This window comes from Carcharhinus amblyrhynchos, chromosome 13, assembly GCF_965287045.1.
Source record: "Carcharhinus amblyrhynchos chromosome 13, sCarAmb.v2.hapA, whole genome shotgun sequence".
NCBI lineage: Eukaryota > Metazoa > Chordata > Chondrichthyes > Carcharhiniformes > Carcharhinidae > Carcharhinus > Carcharhinus amblyrhynchos.
Window position 1 is genome coordinate 67,688,266 of NC_137336.1, and position 21,065 is coordinate 67,709,330.

Here is a 21,065-nt window from a genome sequence, read left to right on the forward strand (position 1 = left end):
CTCAGATTTTAATAACTGTTGTTATTGTTCAGTTTTGCACATGGTCACGCAGGCCGAGGGTATTCTGCAGTTACTGGGCCCTCGGCTAAAAGTCTTTACAGTGTGGTCTTTCCCCATTGTGCCTTTGCGGTCGCTGCCCCAAGCTTGAGTGCGTCCCTCAGCACATAGTCCTGGACCTTGGAATGTGCCAGTCTGCAACACTTGGTTGAGGACAAATCTTTCAACTGGAAGATCAGCAAGTTTCGGGCGGACCAAAGTGCGTCCTTCATTGAGTTGATGACCTTCCAGCAGCAGTTGATATTTGTCTCAGTGTGCGTCCTCGGAAACAGCCCGTAGAGCACAGAGTTCTGCGTCACCAAGCTGCTCAGGACGAACCTCAACAAACACCACTGCATCTCACTCCAGACCTTCTTTGCAAAGGCACATTCCACAAGGAGGTGTGTGACCATCTCAACACCCCCAGAGCCACTTTGAGGGCAGCATGCGGTGACATTGAGACCTCGAGCGTGCATAAAGGATCTGACAGGGAGTGCCCTCACCACCAGCCAAGCCAGATCTTGGTGTTTGTTTGGTGAATTCTGGTGATGAGGCATTCTGCCATATGACACTGACAGTCTGCTCAGGGAACCAGGGAATGGAGGGAAAAATGTTTCCAACGCCGCCCTTATCCTGATGGCCACCTTTGTGTGTGGCTGCATCAAGCTGTGCAGGGATTCTGCTCTGACGGTGAAGGGGACAAAGGATCTGTCAGCCCAGTTCCCAAAGAACATGGCCTCACTATTGCCCTGGTTGACTTTGGCTCCCGAGGCCAGCTCAAAGTGCTCACAGACTTGGAGAAGCCTGCGAACAGATGAGGATTTCGAGCATAACATAAGAACATAAGAAATAGGAGCAGGAGTAGGCCATCTAGCCCTTCGAGCCTGCCCCGCCATTCAATAAGATCATGGCTGATCTAAAGTGGATCAGTTCCACTTACCCGCCCTCTCCCCATAACCCTTAATTCCCTTGTCTATCAGAATCTATCGACCCATGACTTAAATATATTCAATGAGGTAGCCTCCACCACATCAATGGGTAGAGAATTCCAGAGATTCACCACCCTTTGAGTGAATAAGTTCCTCCATCTCATCCCTGTACAGGCAAACTTTGACCTGCGTGACTCCGCTGCCTGGGATTGTAACCCCTTTGATGCCTGGGTTGCTTCTGAGGGCCTTGGCAAAGGATTCAATGCAACACACAAAAAGGACGGAGGAGAGAGGGCAGCCCTGCCTGACTCCAGACCTGATTTGAAAACTGTCTGATTCCCACCCATTGACTGAAACTGCGTTACTGATGTCTGTGTAGAGCAGCCGGATCCAATTGCAGATTCCCTCCCCAAAGCCCATTTTGGAGAGTGCACCCATCATGTAGCTGTGCGATATTCTGTCAAACGCCTTCTCCTGGTCTAGGCTGACGAGGCAGGGATCCACCTGCTTGTTCTGCACGTAGGCGATCATATCCCTGAGTAGTGCGAGGTATCAGAGATCTTCCTGCCACATACAGCACAGGTTTGATCAGGATGGATCACTGACCCCAGAGCAGACTTAGCCCAGTTGGTAATGACCTTGGCCAGAATTTTATAGTCCACGTTCAATAGTAAAATGGGTTGCCAAATTTTAATTTCTTCCCTTCCCCCCTCTGCTTGTAGATGAGGGTAATGATGCCTTTCCTCATGGATTCTGACATTCTGCCTTCCAGAAGCATACTCTTGTATACTTCCAGGAGGTCCAGGCCCGTCAAGTCCCACAATGCCGAGTAAAACTCAGCTGGTGAGCCATTGCTTCCGGGAGTTTTACCCTTCTGAAAGGACTGGACGGCCTTTGTCAGCTCATCCAGAGATACTGGTCTGAAAAGGCTATCCCGCTCGCCATTGTCTAAGACCTGTGTGGTAGACGACAGGAAAGACTGGAAGGCCGTGCTGTTGGCTTCAGGTCATACAGTCCGGCACAGAAGGATTTGCAGATCCTCAGAATGCCAGACCGTGATGACCTTACAGAGTCATCTTCTTCCTTCAGGCTGCTGATCATAGAGGTTTCTCTGTGCACCTCCTCGAAGAATAAACGTGAGTACTTTTTGTCCTGCTCCAAGGAGCGGACCCTGGACTGGAAGATAACCTTGGAGGCCTCCAAGGCAAAGAGCAAGGCTTGATGGTTCTTCACCTCCCAGAGGTCCTCCTGACATCAACTCCCATCGACTGCAGTTGGAGTAGCTCCTGCATGCTTTTCTGGAGTTGGTACATTTCCCCCTCCATCTCTCCCTGGCCTTGTGAACCTCTTTGCGGATGAAGAACCGCTTGATGTTGTCCTTGATGCTTTCCCACCAGAGCGATGGAGACTCAAAGAAGGGTTTCACGGTCCTCCAACCATGGTAAACCCTTTTGAGTTCCTCGAGGTTGTCTGAGGTCAACAGTTCTACATTTAGCTTCAAGGACGCCCTGCCCACTTTCTGGTTTTCCTCCAGCTGACAGTTGGCCAGCAGGAGGCAGTGGCCAGAAAAGAACACCAGCTTGATGTCGGTAGACCTGACCGTAAGCATGCGGGATACAAACATGAAGTTGATCCTGGAGCGGACAGACCCATCTGGCCGCGACCACATGTACCTACGCTGCCCTCCGTCTGCTGGGTTGCTGATGACGTCGAACAGCTTGACTTCACCCAAAGTGCACCAGTGAAGTCCCTCAGCCGCTTCTACCGGATGCTCTCACTCTTGTTTATCACTGGAGGTGATCTCGCGCTTCCCACTTATTGGCAAATATTACTGGTCCATAGTGAAGTCCCTCAAGCCATTTCTAATGGATGCTCTAATTCCTGTTTATCACTGTATGTGATCTTCCATTTCCCACTTCTTGGTAAATGTTGGTGGTTAGACTTCTCCAAGAACACACGAGTGAAGTCCCTCAAAAGCTTCTGCCAGCTGCTCTCCTGTTTAACACTGGAGGTGATCTCCCGCTTCCCACTTCTTGGCAAATGTTGCTGGTCTGACTGCTCCCAGAGTGCATTAGTGAAGTCCCTCAGCCATTTCTGCAGTGAAGTCACTTCTACTGGATGCTCTCACTCCTCTTTAATACTGGAGGTGATCTTCCGCTTCCCACTTGTCAGTAAATGTTGCTGGTCCTACTTATCCCAGAATACACTAGTGAAGTCTTTCAGCCACTTCTACCGGATGCTGAAAGTTCTGTTTAACTCTGGAGGTGATCTTCTGCGTCCCACTTCTCGAGACATGTTGCTGGTCTGACTTCTCCCAGAATGTAGCAGAGAAGTCCCTCAGCCTCTTCTACCGGAAGTTCTACCATTTTGATCCAGTGACAGTGAAGGAATGGTGACATATTTCCAAGCCAGATTGGTGAGTGACTTGGTGGGGAACCTCCAGTTGATGCTGTTCCCCTGTACCTGCTGTTCTTGTCCTTCTGCATGGTAGTTGTGGTGGGTTTGGAAGGTGCTGCCTAACAAACCTTGGTGAGTTCCTACAATTCATATTATAGATGGTACACAGAGTGCCACTGTTTGTCACTGGTGGAAGGACTGAATGTTTGTGAATGAGGTAGGACTCAAGTGGGCTGCTTTGTCCCAGATGGTGTCAAGATTCTTGATTGTTGTTTTAGCTGCACTCATTCAAACAAGTCGAGAGTATTCCATTACATGTCTGACTTGTGCCTTGTGAATGATGGACAGGCTTTGTGGGACCAGTAGGTGAGTTACACACTGCTGGATTTCCAGTCTCTGACCTGTTCTTGTAGCCACAATCTTTATACGGTGAGTCCATTCAGTTTCTGGTAACCCCCAGAATGTTGATGGGGTGGGTTCAATGATGGTAATGCCATTGACTGTCAAGAGGGAAAGGTTAGATTCACCCTTGTTGGAAAATGAATAATGAATATTATTTACCACTTGTCAGTTCAAGCCTGGATATTTTCTGGGTCTTGTTGCATTTAAACATGGACTGCTTCAGTATCTGAGGAGTCATGAATGATGCTGAACATTGTGCAGTCATCAGCGAACATCTCCACATTTGACCTTATGATGGAAGATCATTGATGAACAGTTGAAGATAGTTAGACCTCGGACACTAACCTGAAGAATTCCTGCAATTATGTCCTGGAACTGAGATGATTGACCTCCAACCACCACAACCTTCTCCGTTTGTGACAGGTATGACTCCAACCAGTGTATGGTTTTCCCTAATTCCCACTGATTCCAGTTTTGCTTGGGCTCTTTGTTGCCTTACTCAGTCAACTGCTGCCTTGATGTCAAGGGCAGTTACTCTCACTTCCCCTTTGGAATTCAGCTCTTTTGTTCATGTTTGAACCAAGGCTGTAATCAGGTCAGAAGCTAGTGACCCTGGTGGAACCCAAACTGAGCAGGTAATTGCTGAGTAAATGCCAGTTGATAGCGCTGTTGATGATCCTTCCATCACTTTGCTGATGGTCGAGAGTAGACTGATGGGGCAGTAATTGGTTGGGTTGAATTTGCCCTGTTTCTTGTATTCAGGATGTAGAGATGCTGACATTGGACTGGGGTAAGCACTGTAAGAAGTCTCACAACATGAGGGTAAAGTCCAACAGGTTTATTTGGCAGCACAAGCTTTCAGAGCTCTGCTCCTTCATCAGGTGAGTGAGGGCTTGTGTTCACAAACAGAGCATATACAGACACAAACTCAATTTACAAGATAATGGTTGGAATGTGAGTCTTTACAGGTAATCAAGTCTTAAAGATACAGACAATGTGAATGGAGAGAGGTATGTATTGTCTCCAGCCAGGACAGTTAGTGAGATTTTGCAAGCCCAGGCAAGTCGTGGGGATTACAGATAGTGTGACATGAACCCAAGATTCCGGTTGAAGCCGTCTTCATGTGTGTAGAACTTGGCTATCAGTTTCTGCTCAGCAATTCTGCATTGTCATGGGTCGTGAAGGTCACCTTGCAGAACGCTTACTTGAAGATCAGAAGCTGGATGCCCATGACTGCTGAAGTGTTTCCTGACTGAAAGGGAACACTCCTGTCTGGTGATTGTTGAGCGGTGTTCATTCATCCATTGTCGTAGAGTCTGCATGGTGTCCCCAATGTACTATGCCTCAGGTCCTTTCCTGCAGTGTATCAGGTAAACAACATTGGCCGAGTTGCACTCTACACCAGTATCCCCCACAATGACGGCATTATTGCAACTGCTTCAGTACTCAACACCAATCTCCAGATGTAATTCTACAATTCATCCACTTCATTCTGGACCCAACGTCTTTACCTTCATCCAGTTCTTCATCCAGACACACAGAACAGCCATGGGGACCAAATTTGCACCTCAACATACCAACATCTTTATGCACAGATTTGAATAAAACCTCTTCACCACACAGGACCTTCAACTGATGCTATACACTCGATACATTGATTCTTTTTTTCCTTTGGACTCGTAGTCAACAGTCACTGAAACAACTATATGATGACATCATCGAGTTCTATCCCACCATCAGACTCACCACTACTCTCCGGAATCAGTTGCATTCTTGGACATGCGCATCTCCATCAAGGACAGTCACCTCAGCACTTCACTGTACCGCAAGCCCATAGATAAGTTCACGATGCTCCACTTCTCCAGCTTCCACCCTAAACACATTAAAAAAGCCATCCTCTACAGACAAGCCCTCCGTATACACAGGATCTGCTCAGATGAGGAGGATCGCAACAGACACCTACAGACGTTGAAAGACGCCCTCATAAGGACAGGATATGGTGCTTGACTCATCGATTGACAGTTCCGGCGCGCCACAGCGAAAAACCGCATCAACGTCCTCAGAAGACAAACACAGGACATGGCGGACAAAGTACCGTTTGTCATCCAGTACTTCCCCAGAGCGAGAAGCTACAACATTTTCTCCGGAGTCTTCAACATGTCATCGATGAACCGAACATCTCACCAAGGCCATCACCACACTCCCACTTGTTGCCTTCAAACAACTGCATAACTTCAAACAGACCATTGTCTACAGCAAACTACCCACCCTTCAGGAGAACAGTGACCATGACACCACACAACCCTGCCACAGTAACCTTTGCAAGACATACCAGCTCATCGACACAGATGCTATCATCTCACGTGAGAACACCATCCACCAGGTACATGGTACATACTCTTGCAACTCAGCCAACACAACGTTGTGTACCTGATACGCTGAAAGGATGTCCTGACGCATGGTACATTGGGAAGACCATGCAGACACCATGACAACGGATCAATGAACACCACTCAACAATCACCAGGCAGGAGAACACTTCAGTGGTCAAAGGGCGTTCAGCCTCTGATTTTCAAGTAAGTGTTCTCCAAGGCGGCCTTCATGACACATGACAATGCAGAGTCGCTGAGCAGAGACTGATAGCCAAGTTCCACACACATGAGGACTGCCTCAACCGGGATCTTGAGTTCATGTCACACTATCTGTAACCCCCACAACTTGCCTGGGTTTGCAAAATCTCATTAACTGTCCTAGCTGGAGACAATACACATCTCTTTAACTTGTCCTTGGCCCTCTCTCCACTCACACTGTCTGTACCTTTCAGACTTGATTACCTGTAAATACTTGCATTCCAACTATTATCTTGTAAATTGAGTTTGTGTCTGTGTATGCCCTGTTTGTGAACACAAGTCCTCACTCGCTTGGTGAAGGTGCAACGCTCTGAAAGCTTGTGCTGCCAAATAAACCTGTTGGATTTTAACCTGGTGTTGTGAGACTTCTTACTGTTCTTGTATTCAGGACATGCCTGGGCAATTTTCCACAATGCCGGGTAGATGCCAATGTTGTAGCTGTACTGGGTGTGGCAAGTTCTGGAGTACAGGCCATCAGTACTATTGTTGAATTAATGGTCACAACCTATAGTCTTTGAAGTATCCAGTGCCATCAGCCATTTCTTGCTAGCATGTGGAGCGAATCAAATTGACTGAAGACTGGCATCTGTGATGCTGGGGACCTCCAGAGGAGGCTGAGATGGATCATCCACCTGCTCATTCTCACTGAAAATTGTTTCAACATGGCTCCTCCCTCATTGCGGATATGGATATTTGTGGAATCTCCTCCTCCAATGAGCCATTTAATTGTCCACCACCATCCATGGCTGGATTTGTCAGGACTGCAGAGCTTAGATCTGGTCTGATGGTTGTAGAATTGCTTAGCTCTGTCTATTATTTGCTGCTTATGCTGTTTGGCATGCGAGTAATTCTGGTTTATAGCTTCATCAAGTTGACTTCTCATTTTTATGTATTCCTGGTACTCCTGGCATGCCCTCCTTACACACTTCATTGAACTCGGGTTGATTCCCTGTCTTGGTGTTAATAGAGTTGGGATACGCCAGGCCTGAGATTACAGATTGTGGTTGAGTACAATTCTGCTGCTGCTGATGGCCCACAGTACTTCATGGATGCTATAACTAATGGAAATTTTTTCTTTCAAATTAACTATATTGCACAAGTAAAAGTAAAATTTATACTCTTTGGTTTGTTTAATAGTCACAGTGAGATAACCTATAGGGTGCAGACACACTAACACCGCATTAAATTGTTTGCTGCTGTTAATATTAATGATCCATTCTGGATATATAATTAGACAATATTTGTAACTGCATGTCAATAATGGGCATCAGAATTTTACTGGTAACTTTCTCTAATTGTTTGGTGAATTGATTGGTGAATCGTGAAATAATTTTATGGCTAATTCCCACCTAAAAACCTATCAATGTGGGAATAAACAGACATACAAACATAGACACACAAACAGAAATACTCAAATACTAACATTCTAACATAGACACACACACAGCCACCTAAAATACTCAAACATAGGCACACACACAGAAACAGGCACTCAAAAGCATATACATAGACACTCAAACACAGATACTCACACACAGACACACAAACACATTCACAAAGACAAACACAGACACTCAAATACATACACATACAAACACAGACACTCAAACACATACACACACAAACACAGACACTCAAACACATACATACACAAACACAGACACTCAAACGTAGACACACAAACACATACATACAAAATACATTTACACAAGCATAGAGACACTCTGTGGCAGATGGTGAGACCAGCAGCCTAGAAGTCCTGCCTCTACTGCCTGTTGTCTACATGGACTTTAACAAGGCCTTTGACAAGGTAGAGTAAAATAGATTGTTGCATATGGTTAAATCACATGGGATCCAGTGTGAGATAGCCAATCGATACAAAATTGGGTGATGATTCAGGGCAGCACAGTGACATAGTAGTTAGCACTGCTACCTCACAATGCCAGGATCTGGGTTCAATTTCAGCCTCAGGTCACTATGTGGAGTTTGCATATTCTCCCCATGGTAACTGGGTTTCCTCCAAGTGCTCCGGTTTCCACCTACAGTCCAAAAATGTGTGGGTTAGATTGATTGGCCATGCTAAATTGATCCTAATGTCGGGGGATTAGCAGGGTAAATGAAGGCTATGGGAATAGCCCATGGATGAGATTGTCACTGGTACAGACTCAATAGGCTAAATAGCCTCTTTCTGTCCGGTAGGGATCCTATGAGTAATTCTTCTATTGTAGTTCAGAAGACAAAAGGTGGTTGTAGAGGGTTGTTTTTCAATCTGGAGGCCTGTGACTTCAGAGATCCACTGTTATTTGACATTTGTATTAATGATTTGGATGAGAATTTAGGAGGCATGGTTAGTAAGATAGCATTTGACACCAAGATTGGTGGCATAGTGGACAGTTGAGAAGGTGATCTAGGATTGCAACGGGACCTTGACCAATTGGGCCAGTGGGCTGATGAATGCAGATGGAGTTTAATTTAGATCAATGCGAGGTGATGCATTTTGGTAGATTGAACCAAGGAAGAACTTAGTCAGTTAATGGTAAGACACTGGGGAGAGTTATAGAACATAGAACATAGAACACAGAACATTACAGCGCAGAACAGGCCCTTCGGCCCACGATGTTGCGCCGACCAGCTTTTAAAAAAAAACAACACTAACCCACTAATCTAAACCAATCCCATTTCGTCCATAAACCTATCCACAGATCTCTTAAACGCCCCCAAACTAGGCGCATTTACAACTGCAGCTGGCAGGGCATTCCAGTCCCTCACCACCCTCTGGGTAAAGAACCTACCCCTGACATCAGTCCTATAACTACCCCCCCTTAATTTAAAGCCGTGCCCCCTCGTGCTAGCTTTCTCCATCCGAGGAAAAAGGCTATCACTATCCACCCTGTCTAAACCTCTAATCATCTTATATGTTTCAATAAGGTCCCCTCTTAGCCGCCTTCTTTCCAGCGAAAACAACCCCAAATCTCTCAGTCTCTCCTCATAGGATCTCCCCTCCATACCAGGCAACATCCTGGTAAACCTCCTCTGCACCCTCTCCAAAGCCTCTACATCCTTCCTGTAATGTGGGGACCAGAACTGCACACAGTACTCCAAGTGCGGCCGCACCAGAGTTGTGTACAGTTGCATCATGACGCTGCGACTCCTAAATTCAATCCCCCTACCAATAAACGCCAAGACACCGTATGCCTTCTTAACAACCTTATCTACTTGATTCCCAACTTTCAGGGATCTATGTACACATACACCTAGATCCCTCTGCTCCTCCACACTATTCAAAGTCCTCCCGTTAGCCCTATACTCAACACATCTGTTATTCCTACCGAAATGAGTTACCTCACACTTCTCCACATTAAACTCCATCCGCCACCTCGCGGCCCAGCTCTGCAACCTTTCTAAGTCACCTTGCAAACTATGACACCCTTCCTCACAATCTACCACACCTCCGACTTTGGAATTTATAGAACAAAGAGATCTAGGGGTGCAGGTTCATAGCTCCTTGAAAGTGGAGGACAGGGTGGTGGACAGAGTGGTGAAGAAGGCATTCATCTTTCTTGGTTTCATTGGTCAGAACATTGAAAACAGGAGTTGGAATGTCCTGCTGAAGTTGTATAAGACATTGTTAAGGCCACACTTGGAATACTGTGTGCAATTCTGGTCACCCTATGATTCTAGTTATTAAACTAGAAAGAATGCAGAAAAGATTTACTAGGATGCTACTGGGACTTGATGGCTTGCAACATAAGGAGAGGCTGGGTATGCTTGGACTGTTTTCCCTGAAGTGTAGGAGACTGAGGGGTGATTTTACAGAGGTCTATAAAATAACGAGGGGCATAGATAACTGAGATAGTCAACATCTTTTCCCAAAGGTAGGAGAGTCCAAACTAGAGAGCATAGGTTTAAGGTGAGAGGGAGAGATACAAAAGGATCCAGAGGTGCAATTTTTTCACACAGAGGGTTTTGAGTGTCTGGAATGAGCTGCTAGTGGTAATAGTAGAGGCGGGTACAATTTAGTCTTTCAAAAAACATTTGGACAGCTACATAGGTAAGATTGGTATAGAGGGAGATGGGCCAAATGCGGGCAATTGGGACTAGCTTAATGATAAAAACTGGGCGGCATGGACAAGTTGGGCTGAAGGGTCTGTTTCCATGCTGTAAACCTCTTGACTCTATGTAATGATGCTTGTCACTCGTTTTATCTAAACCTTCAGCCTTTGTCATCTTCAGACCCAACTACTGTTTGCCGGTTGGGATCTTTTTTACCTCTTTTCACAACCTTCAGTTCATCCAAAACTCTAGTCTGGATCCTAACCTGCATCAGGCCCCACTTGCCCATTAACTACCCCTATCCTCACTAATTTACATTGGATCCCAATTCCCTATCACTTCAAATTTATGTCACTTCATGCCCTCACATCTGCCCTATCTCTGTGAACTCCTTTAGCTGTAAAGCCTTTGCTACACACACCCTCCAGACATTCTCAATCCCTCTGACTATGGCCTTTTATGTACCAACTAACCTGTTACCTCCATCATTGCCACCCCCATGGGTGGCCTGATGGCACAGTGGTGACCACAGTTGTCTCACAGCTCCATGGAACCAGGTTCGATTCCAGCCGTGGGTGACTGTGTGGACTTTGCACATTCTCCCCATGTCCATGTGGGTTTCATCCAGTTGTTCAGATTTCCTTTCACAGTCAACAGATGTATGGTTAAGTGGATTGGCCCTTAGTATCCAAAGATGTGTAGGTTAGGGGGGATTATAGAACATAGGACATAGAACATAGAGCATTACAGCGCAGAACAGGCCCTTCGGCCCACGATGTTGTGCCGACCAGCTAAAAAGCAATGACCCTCTAACCTAAACCATTAAATTAAATTAAATTAGTAGGATAAATACATGGGGTATAGAGATAGAGCAGGAAGTGAGCCTGAGTAAGATGCTTTGCGTTTGTCATCTGTCAGTCCAGCCCAGCCAACCCATCTTCTACCATGGTGGGGCCAGGGAAGTCTGGTCCCTGGGACCTCTCCGTCAGTCACATCCCTAGTGTTCTTAAAAGTTTATTTATTAGTGTAACAAGTAGACTTACATGAATACTGCAATGAAGTTACTGTGAAAATCTCCTAGCTGCTACACTCTGAAGGAGAATTGGCCAATGCACCTAACCAGCACGTCTTTCAGACTGTGGGAGAAAACTGGAGTACCAGGGGAAACCCACACAGACACAGGGAGAACATGCAGACTCCACACAGACAGTGATCCAAGCTAGGAATCGAACCCATCTGTGAGGCAGCAGTACTAACCACTGTGCCACCATGCCACCCTCTTCTTTGGGTTGTGAGGAAACTTAGGTTAAACTAGTGGGAAAAGGCCAAGGTGTGGCAGTTCTCAGGTCTGACCTATGTCCTGACCAGGCTCTGCAGAATCACACTGAAAGACCCATGGGATTTTTAACTCCTTGCTCTCTATCAATGTGCAACCACCATACTTTGCATTTTGTTTCTGGTTAACTGTCAGAGATTTGTGAGAATCAGTCTTCATTCTTCGGGGCCTCTTAACCAATCTAGCATGAAATATGCATAGCTGACTCCTTTGACCACACTTTCCAAACTCACAACCATACCATCTAGAAGGACACGTTCAGCAGACACATGGGAACACGACCACCTGCAAGTTCTCCCTACAAGCCACACATCATCCTAACTTGGAAATATATTGCTGTTCCTTCAAAATCCTGGGTCAAAATCCAGGAACACCCTTTCTAACAGTACTGTGAATATACGTACACCTCATGGACTGCAGCGGTTCAAGAAGGTGGCTCACCACCACCTTCTCAAGGTCAAGTGGGACAGGCAATAAATGCTGACTTAACCAGTGATGCCCACAACTGACAAATTAATAAAAACAAACAACCTGCACGTTGAATGAATATATTCATTTAAGTAGTGGCTGGTACAAATCAAGTGCCTAAAGTGCTTTACAACCAATGAAGTATCTTTGTTGCATAGTAACTATTGTGATGTAGGGAAATGTGGCAATCAATCAGCAAACAGCAAGCTCCTACAAAGAACAATAATGACCAAATAATGTTTTTGCAACATTGAGGGATAAATATTGACCAGTATGTGAGAAAGAAATCCCTTTTTTTGAATGGTGCCATTGTATCTTTTACATTCGGTTTTATCTTCCATATCTCACCCAATCAAGAAGTATTCTATCAATATTGTACTTGAGTGTCAGCCTGGGCTACACAGTTAATTCTCTAGAGTGAGGTTTTTCTGATTCAGAGGTAAGAGTGTCACTGCTGAGCTAAGGTTGGCATCAGAAAATTGCTTGATCTTGATTTTTGATCCATTAACATTGGATGTTCCCACTCATTTAGGATGTGGAGATGCCAGCGTTGGACTGAGGTGGGCACACTAAGAAATCTCACAACACCAGGTTAAAGTCCAACAGATTTATTTGGAATCCCGAGCTTTCAGAGTGCTGCTCCTTCATTATTCACCTGATGAAGAAGCAATGTTCCAAAAGCTTGTGATTCCAAATAAATCTGTTGAACTTTAATCTGATATTGTGAGATTTCTTACTGTGTCCCCTCATTTTAGCCCAGAGAACCTAGGCAGCAGTTTGGAAAAAAAACCAAGGGTTAGGACTTCCTGAGTGTGTAAAGGAGTGGATGCTACTGGCACATGACTCACTAAAACTATGCAGCCTACCCAGTACTCTATAGCTAAAAGCACTCCATGTTGACACTCATTGACATGTTGATTCTCAAGAGAATCTTCTGGACTTTCTCCAAAATGTGGCAGATTTTTTAAAAAAATCGACCTCTTTCAAAATCAATCTCACTTCTCTGCTCCTTCCTGTTGAGTTTAGACTCAGCGATTCAATCTAGAGAGCCTTCATCTGAATTAACAACTGCTGAGTGGACTGCTGAGTGGAATCTCAGATTCTATTGCACCTGATATAAATCACACAGAGTGCACACCTATTAGCTCACGAATATAAATCACACATTGCTGCTAATCATCCAATAATATGTTATTAAGAAATTATACCTGCACTGTGATGAAGTGGGCATATTATGTATGAATGGTGTCATCAGTCGAGGACTTTAAATTCAAGACTTCTTGGTTTAAAAACTTGAACCAAGAGGAGGAGAGTGGAAGGTTAATCAAATTACAGGTTTACACAAATGCCTACACTCTAATTGTGACCAAGGTGTGAGCTCTAGTGTCAGATGACATGAATATTAGCTGTTGTGGAAGGACAGATATTGATCAAGATTGTTAATGCAGAAATACTACTATTGATTAACTAAAGCATTGCTTAATAAACCATTGTTCATTGAAAGTGTCATAACCATCTTACTTCTACAGTCCTCTTCCTCTCATGCTGATGATCCTCATCCAATATTAGCTCCATATGTTGTGATGGAGAGAAGGGATTAACTTAAATAGCTCTGATTTCTCCTTTCTCTACCAGTCCATAAACATAAAGATGATTTTGCTATTTAATTCCCCTTTTTTGGAGTGATTCAATCCTCTATTGACGTGGTATATATGGATTTTAGTAAGGCGTTTGATAAGGTTCACCATGGTAGGCTTCTGCAGAAAATGCAGATGTATGGGATTGAGGGTAATCTAGGAAATTGGATCAGGAATTGGCTAGCAGATAGGAGACAGAGGGTGGTGGTTGATGGTAAATATTCGTCATGGAGTTCGGTTACGAGTGGTGTGCCTCAGGGATCTGTTTTGGGGCCACTGCTGTTTGTAATTTTTATTAATGATCTGGATGAGGGTATAGTTGGGTGGATTAGTAAATTTGCTGATGCGGTTGTAAATGCTCCTAGTTTGGGGGCGTTTAAGAGATCCGTGGATAGGTTTATGGACGAAAAGGGATTGGTTTAGGTTAGTGGGTCATTGTTTTTTAACTGGCCAGCGCAACATCGTGGGCTGAAGGGCCTGTTCTGCGCTGTAATGTTCTATGTTCTATTAATAATGCTACAAAAAACTCGAGATAGGGTAGAATTAGAGATAAGTTTATTTTTGCACATTCAAAATTGATGAGGTCATTCCGCTACATAGTCCCCGGTACATTCATACAATAAACATAGGATAAGAGAAAGAAAGAGGTACAGGGCAAAGAGCTGTCAAAATAAGAATTATTGTTTCACATGAGCCCGGACTCCAGAATCAGAAGTCCGATGCTGTAATCCTTCAGAATGGTTAGCAGACTAAACCTGATGTGAGGTAATCCCACAGTGTCATGTGTGAGTCACTGTCTGTGTGGAGTCTTCACATTCTCCCTTGTCTGCGTGGGTTTCCTTCGGATACTCCGGTTTCCTGCCACAGTCCAAAGATGTGTGGGTTAGGTAGATTAGCTATGCTAAATTGCCCCTTAGTGTCAGGGGTAAATATGTGGGATTACGGGGATAGGGCCTGGGTGGGATTGTAGTTGGTGCAGACTCAATAGGCTGAATGGCCTCCTTCTGCACTGTAGGGATTCTATGATGATTATAATCTACTTTTCCAGTAGCGCTGCTTTCCATGATGGGAGAAGCACATGGAGGTGAATTAGTCTTGTAGTAGGCAGTGGTATTGAAGTTCAGACATTCGAGAAGGAACACTGTGAATGAGGCAATTTAAACTGGGTCAGAGCTCCAAGTGCTGCTGCTGTTTTGTCAATGGAACTGCATCCTTTAGCTTCGCAAAGCAATATTACAGGTTCTAGCAGCTGCGGGAATTGGGGGGGCAGTGTCTTGCGACATAACTCTTAGAATCATAGAACGCTACTGTGCAGAAAAAGGCCCTTCAGCCCATTGGGTCTGCACCGAACACAATCCCACCCAGGCCCTACCCCCATATTATACCCACTAATCCCTCTAAACCTCCACTACCCTAGTCACGAAGGGGCAATTTCTTAGCCTGGCCAATCAACCTAACCCGCACATCTTTGGACTGTGGGAGGAAACCGGAGTATCCGGAGGAAACCCACGCAGGCACAGGGAGAACGTGCAAACTCCACACAGACAGTGACCCGAGCCAAGAATTGAACCCAGGACCCTGGAGCTGTGAAGCAGCAGTGCTAACCACTGTGTTACCATGCTGCCTCTTGCTTTGGACAAAGATATATTTCTGGTCTGGAGTCTTGATATGGTTAATGTATCATCCAATAATAGATTTATCAGAAGTTTCAGTGTCATTTTGTTCTAGCAGATGGATCATCTCCATTGGCCAGGGCTTTGGTGCATTTCATTGGAATTTGATTTCTGCACTCACAGGGCATTAATGCTTCTTTAGCGACGAAGAGGTTGTTGTAGTTTTCTGAAGGCTAGAAATTTTTTTTTGTGTGAGTCACAGCTAGTTATGGCTTCAGTCAGCGCAAAGATTGAGTCCATAATATTTAAAAAATAATTTTATGAAGTAGCCAGGATAATAGAGATAGCTATTTATTTTTTCATGTCGTCTTGCAGAGCAAGCAATTATCATATGGAACATCCCCCTTCAGTAAGCCAGTGAAGTCACTGCTTGAAATCTCCACTGGTCTCGGGGAGGACCTGGGCGTTTGCAAGGGGGACAATTGGGGTCTCGGGAATAGGCTGGGGTGATGGGTGGTAGCAAGGACCAGGGGTCACTGAACCTTAAGGGGAGGGTGCCCCAAGCCAGAAGAGGACTTCTTATGAAGGTGCTTGCCCCACTTCATGTCCAAGATCAAACTTTCTTAATTTCTGGGTTTTCCCCCATGGAGTTTCAATTTGCCTGCCATCCTAAACATTGAGGCTGGGCAGGAAAGGCCCTTAGGTGGCCATTAATTAGCCACTTATGAGCCTCAACTGGGACAAAGGTGAGATTTGCATGCAAGGTCTTGCCCCCTCCAGCGTTAAATCACTGCCAGGTTGGGGCAGGTGGGAACCTGGAGGGAATTCTGTTTCTGCAACTTCATGCTCCCTCTGTCTAAAAACTGTGGGGAGCATAAAATTCTGGCAATAGATTCCTTAGAGGAATCAAGTTTGTGGGATATAGTCTTTGCCCCCAGTCAGTCTCTCACTTGCTGTGTAAGAATAAGTTAATGGTGGTGTGCAGTTGGGAGGAGGATTAATGCAAAATGGAAGCATCATGACAGGTATAAGGAAAACAGGCATTGATCTGCATAGTATGGTTTTGGTAATCACACACCACACGCACATTAATACAATAGAAATGCTCCATGAAGAACCTGCATGATGTGGTGCAATCGCTGAGACTTGCGAATTGGGGAAAGCCTGCAATCTGTGCAACCCTCAAAGATTTAACCTGTTGTTTCTGATTATTCATGATGAAATTTATTAATGCTCGAGAAAGCTTGACATCAGTCACCTGTTTAATAAAAGTATGGGAAGCATATTGATGGATATTATAGATACTCACAGTATCCACCTGGCAAGATCTTGAGAAGCCGAATTTTCCAGCCCTTACTGCCGCTGGCATCTTCCAGTTCTATTGAAGATAACCCCCACCACCCCTGTTCCCTGGCAGTGGGGCAGGCAAGCCATGCAAAACACTGTAGCCATTGGCAGGGCCAGAAGATCTCATAGGTATCTGATGGAAGAAGTGACACAATCTCACAAGAGACTTTCAGCCTCCCGTTTATTTCTTCTTGTTATTTTAAGATTTAGAAAATGTTATTGTTTGTGAAATATAAAAGGACTAACAATGAACCACTGCTTTTAGTGTGATGGGAACATTGTTTGAATTGTTAATCATTTAAAAGAATTTCTGCCTCCTCAACACAAAACTAGGTCTCAAGTGACCTTTCGTTAGAGATAAGATATTGCTTGAGCAGTGGAATTTAAAGATTTAGAAAACTCCCACACCCAAAGGGGACTTTTTTTGCTGGATTAAATCGACATGTCAGATTAAATTCCTAAAGAAACCATTGTGAATGCCTCTGAGACACAACAGTAGCAAGTGCAAATAGGGTCAGTAATTCTGCAGGAACCATTAAACTTATTGGCTCTGATAGGGATATGCAAACAGGATTAACTGAATAACTGGGTCCATCAGTGATGGACAATCTGAACGCAATGTGTTACATCATCAAATAAAATTTCAAACAGGTGATTTGGCCACTGTCAGCAATTATTGAAGAATTCCTTCCTCTGACGTGTTAACTTCAGATTTCTTTGTCCATGTATTTTCCCATTTTTTTCTTCATTATTTCATGGGATGTGGGTGTCGCTGGCAAGGCCAATATTTGTTACCTATTCCTAATTGCCTTTACCTTTGAACTGAGCGCTTGCTCGGCCATTTCAGAGGGCAGTTAAGAGTCAACCACATTGCTGTGGATCTGGAGTCATAGGTGACAGACACCAAGTAAGTATGGCAGATTTCCCTCCCCAAAGAACATTAGCGAAGCAGATCATTTTTTTATAACAATCGATGGCTGTTTAATGGTAAAACTTGAATTTACATTCCACCGGTTACGATGGTAGGATTAGAACCCACCCCTAGACCATTAGCCTGGGCCTCTGGATTACTGGTCCAGTGACATTAGGGTGATCAACTCTGGAGGAAAGATAAAGGGACGCTTTGCCATGGGGAAGTGAAGGGGCAGGACCATAGGAGTGACATTTCAGTTTTGACAATATCATTACACCACCATCTTGCTGTGGTGACAGATTAAACTTGTGATTGTGTTGAGGACAGCTTCATACATATGTGAAGTAGAACAAGTGGAATATGTCATTCAGATCTGTAAAGTTGGACCTGACTGAATCACACTTGCGATCTCAGCTCACAATTATTTATTTAGAACAAATGTTTAGGATGTTAACATAGACATAGAACATAGAACACTACAGCACAAAGCAAAAACTCATCAAGAACCCAGAAGTTATAGGCTTTTGCCAAGTGCGATGGATGATGACCTTTGGTAATCTTAGACAAGCAGTGAACCAAGTTACATCTGAAGTGTGACATGATGCCAACTGATGGTGGATTCACATTTACATAACTGTGAAGGTGGCAGGGCAAGTTAAATCCAAAGATTCTTAATCCTTGAACTTAAATCTGTGCCCTCTGGTTACTGAACTTTATACTAGTGAAAACAGTTTCTCCCCATCTACCAAACCCCTAGTTTTAAACACCACTTGCTTAAAAAGATGAAAATTTCAGGGCTATAGATAAAGAGCAGGGGAATTACAATAATTGACAGCTCTTTCAAAGAGCTGGTATTGGTGTGATGGTCCAAGTAGCTTCACTTTGTTGTAAGATTCTTCCCAATCAAGGATTGAAGATTTATGTGGATAAGGCAGGAAAATGAAGACGAAGATTATCACATAGGTCAGTCATGATTTTATTGAATGGCAGAGCAGACGCAATGAGCCGAATGGCCAACTTCTGCTTCTACGTATTATGGTCTTAAACCAATTACTGTTTTGGCTTTGACTCCAATCCACTCAGGCCAGAATCTTCTTCAATTCTCTGAAGTTAGTCCCAATTTTATGCTAGACAGCTGAATACAAGATCTAAATGTTGGTGTCATAAAATTGGGGTTGTGCAAGAGGCCAGAATCTGGAGCAGCGCAGGGTTCTTGTTGCTCAAGCCCTAGGTTATGGCAAACTCAGTCTGATTTCCTGTAGAGAGTCAGAGGTTGATGTTTAATTATAGCTAGAGGTCTCCTTAATAAAATATATTTGTGCTAGAAATTAAACCTAAGCATCACTAAGCAGTGCTGTGCACAGAGATTTCTAGAGTGGACATGCTTTCCAAAATGGTCTGCAGCTGAGTTAGCCATGTAAAACTGGATGCCTCCAAACTGTGTGGTAAGGTTTAAATGGACCAGGGGGTACTGATGCTGAGTTACAAAAGAGGTCTCAATAAGTTCTCCATCCTGCAGCTCATAAGCAGATCTTCCCCTTCCCAGTGTGGATGTATCTGTGGTGATGCTCCTTACTGTAGGAATGGGTGACAGTGGATGGTGTAAAATGCTAGTTTAAGCCTGTACAGTTTGTTCAATCACCTTCTTCTTCGGATGCCAAGAGTAGAAGAATTACTGTGTTACATTGAAAACTGAAAATGGCTCTGTAAGGGAATGAATAAGGAAATAAGCATGAAAACAAAAAGATACATTTAAATTTTGGGGTATTCTATTCCACCCCACCCCACCCCAACCATATCCTTGACAGGCCTTTCTTCATAAACCATCCATGATCATAGCTTTAGTGATTTCACCACTTGAATCCAAAAGCAAGAGATGAGAGGAAATTATATAACAAAGAATTCCAGCAAAACCTCAAAGAATGCAGCCAGATTATCAGCATGTCAACATGCACTCATAACATGAGAGAACATTGTGCGAGAAGGTTGTGGGGATCAAAAACTTCATTAATACATAATGTCAAGTTAAAGATGACTAAGGAAGGTCTTCTAGAGACCTGGCAGACATTTTCTACTTAATAAACATCTTCAGAAATAACTAGCTCATTATTTATCTCATTGCTTTTTGGCAACTTAGTTTTTTCCTGCTACATTTACTCACAAAACAATGCCGGTTCCAGATTACATTGACAGCAGAATTTTGGGACATCCTGGGGCACAAAACGGCTGTATAATTCTCATACGATCTCAGTTATTCTAGCATATTTACAGCATTGTAAACAAATCTGATTAAAACCATTTATTTCCTTCCCATGTTTTAGTAAAACTTCACAGTCAGCATCTACCTCACATGCCCCTCACAGCCTATTTATGCACTTACCCTTTCAACCTTGCACAGACACAAATAAAACAATTCTTCTTCCTGGCTCCCATGCCAAGACTACAGGTCACATTGGTGCTCTTTGTACCTCTATCTGTGCTGCTTTTTTCTGCTAATCAATCTCTCCTCTAAAGAGACCCTTTGTTCCCAGGTCTTCTTTCAAATCCTTCCCCTAATCAGTGAATGAGGCTGTTCTACACATTTAGTTTCGATAAAGTCCAATACTGCAGCATTAGGGGAAAATCAGGAACCCTTTAAGAGCTGCTGAAAACAGTCTATGCTACAATCTTGGAGCTCTCTGAGTGCATCATGCACCAAGAATGGCACCAAAAATATGATCGTAAGCTGACCTTGTATTTCCGAATGAGGTGACATTGGGAAAAAGAGCAGTGAATCTTCAAGGGGAATGTTATTCCCCACTCCCCTGAAATTTCTGTGAATTATAAAGTATAACAAAAAAATGTGATACGGACAATGCAAGCTGGAAACAAATTTCATATCTAAACAGCTGTCTCTCACATTGCATAAATACTTGTTCGAAGCAAATGGTTCTAACTCCTAATTACCTGCATTAAATATGCAACATATCCTCAGGTTTCTCGTATCTTTTACCTGTTATTTATATCCTACAGTTCAATAACTTGTTTACATCTTTGCCTTGTTTTAAATGTGGATAGGCGTAAATTCTAGGATTTTTTCATCTCATGCAAGATCATATCTAATCCAGAGATCAGAGCAAGTATGTTTCTAGTTGTATCTTCTGCCTGTGCAATCCTTAAGTTCTTCCTTCTGCATTAATGGACACTTTATTCATTACTGTGGAGTTAAGGTTCTAAATCCCAATCCTATAGCTTCCACCAGAAAACAGTTAAAATAAACACACTACAAAATTTTCCAATACATCATGATTTTAATAAAAGAATG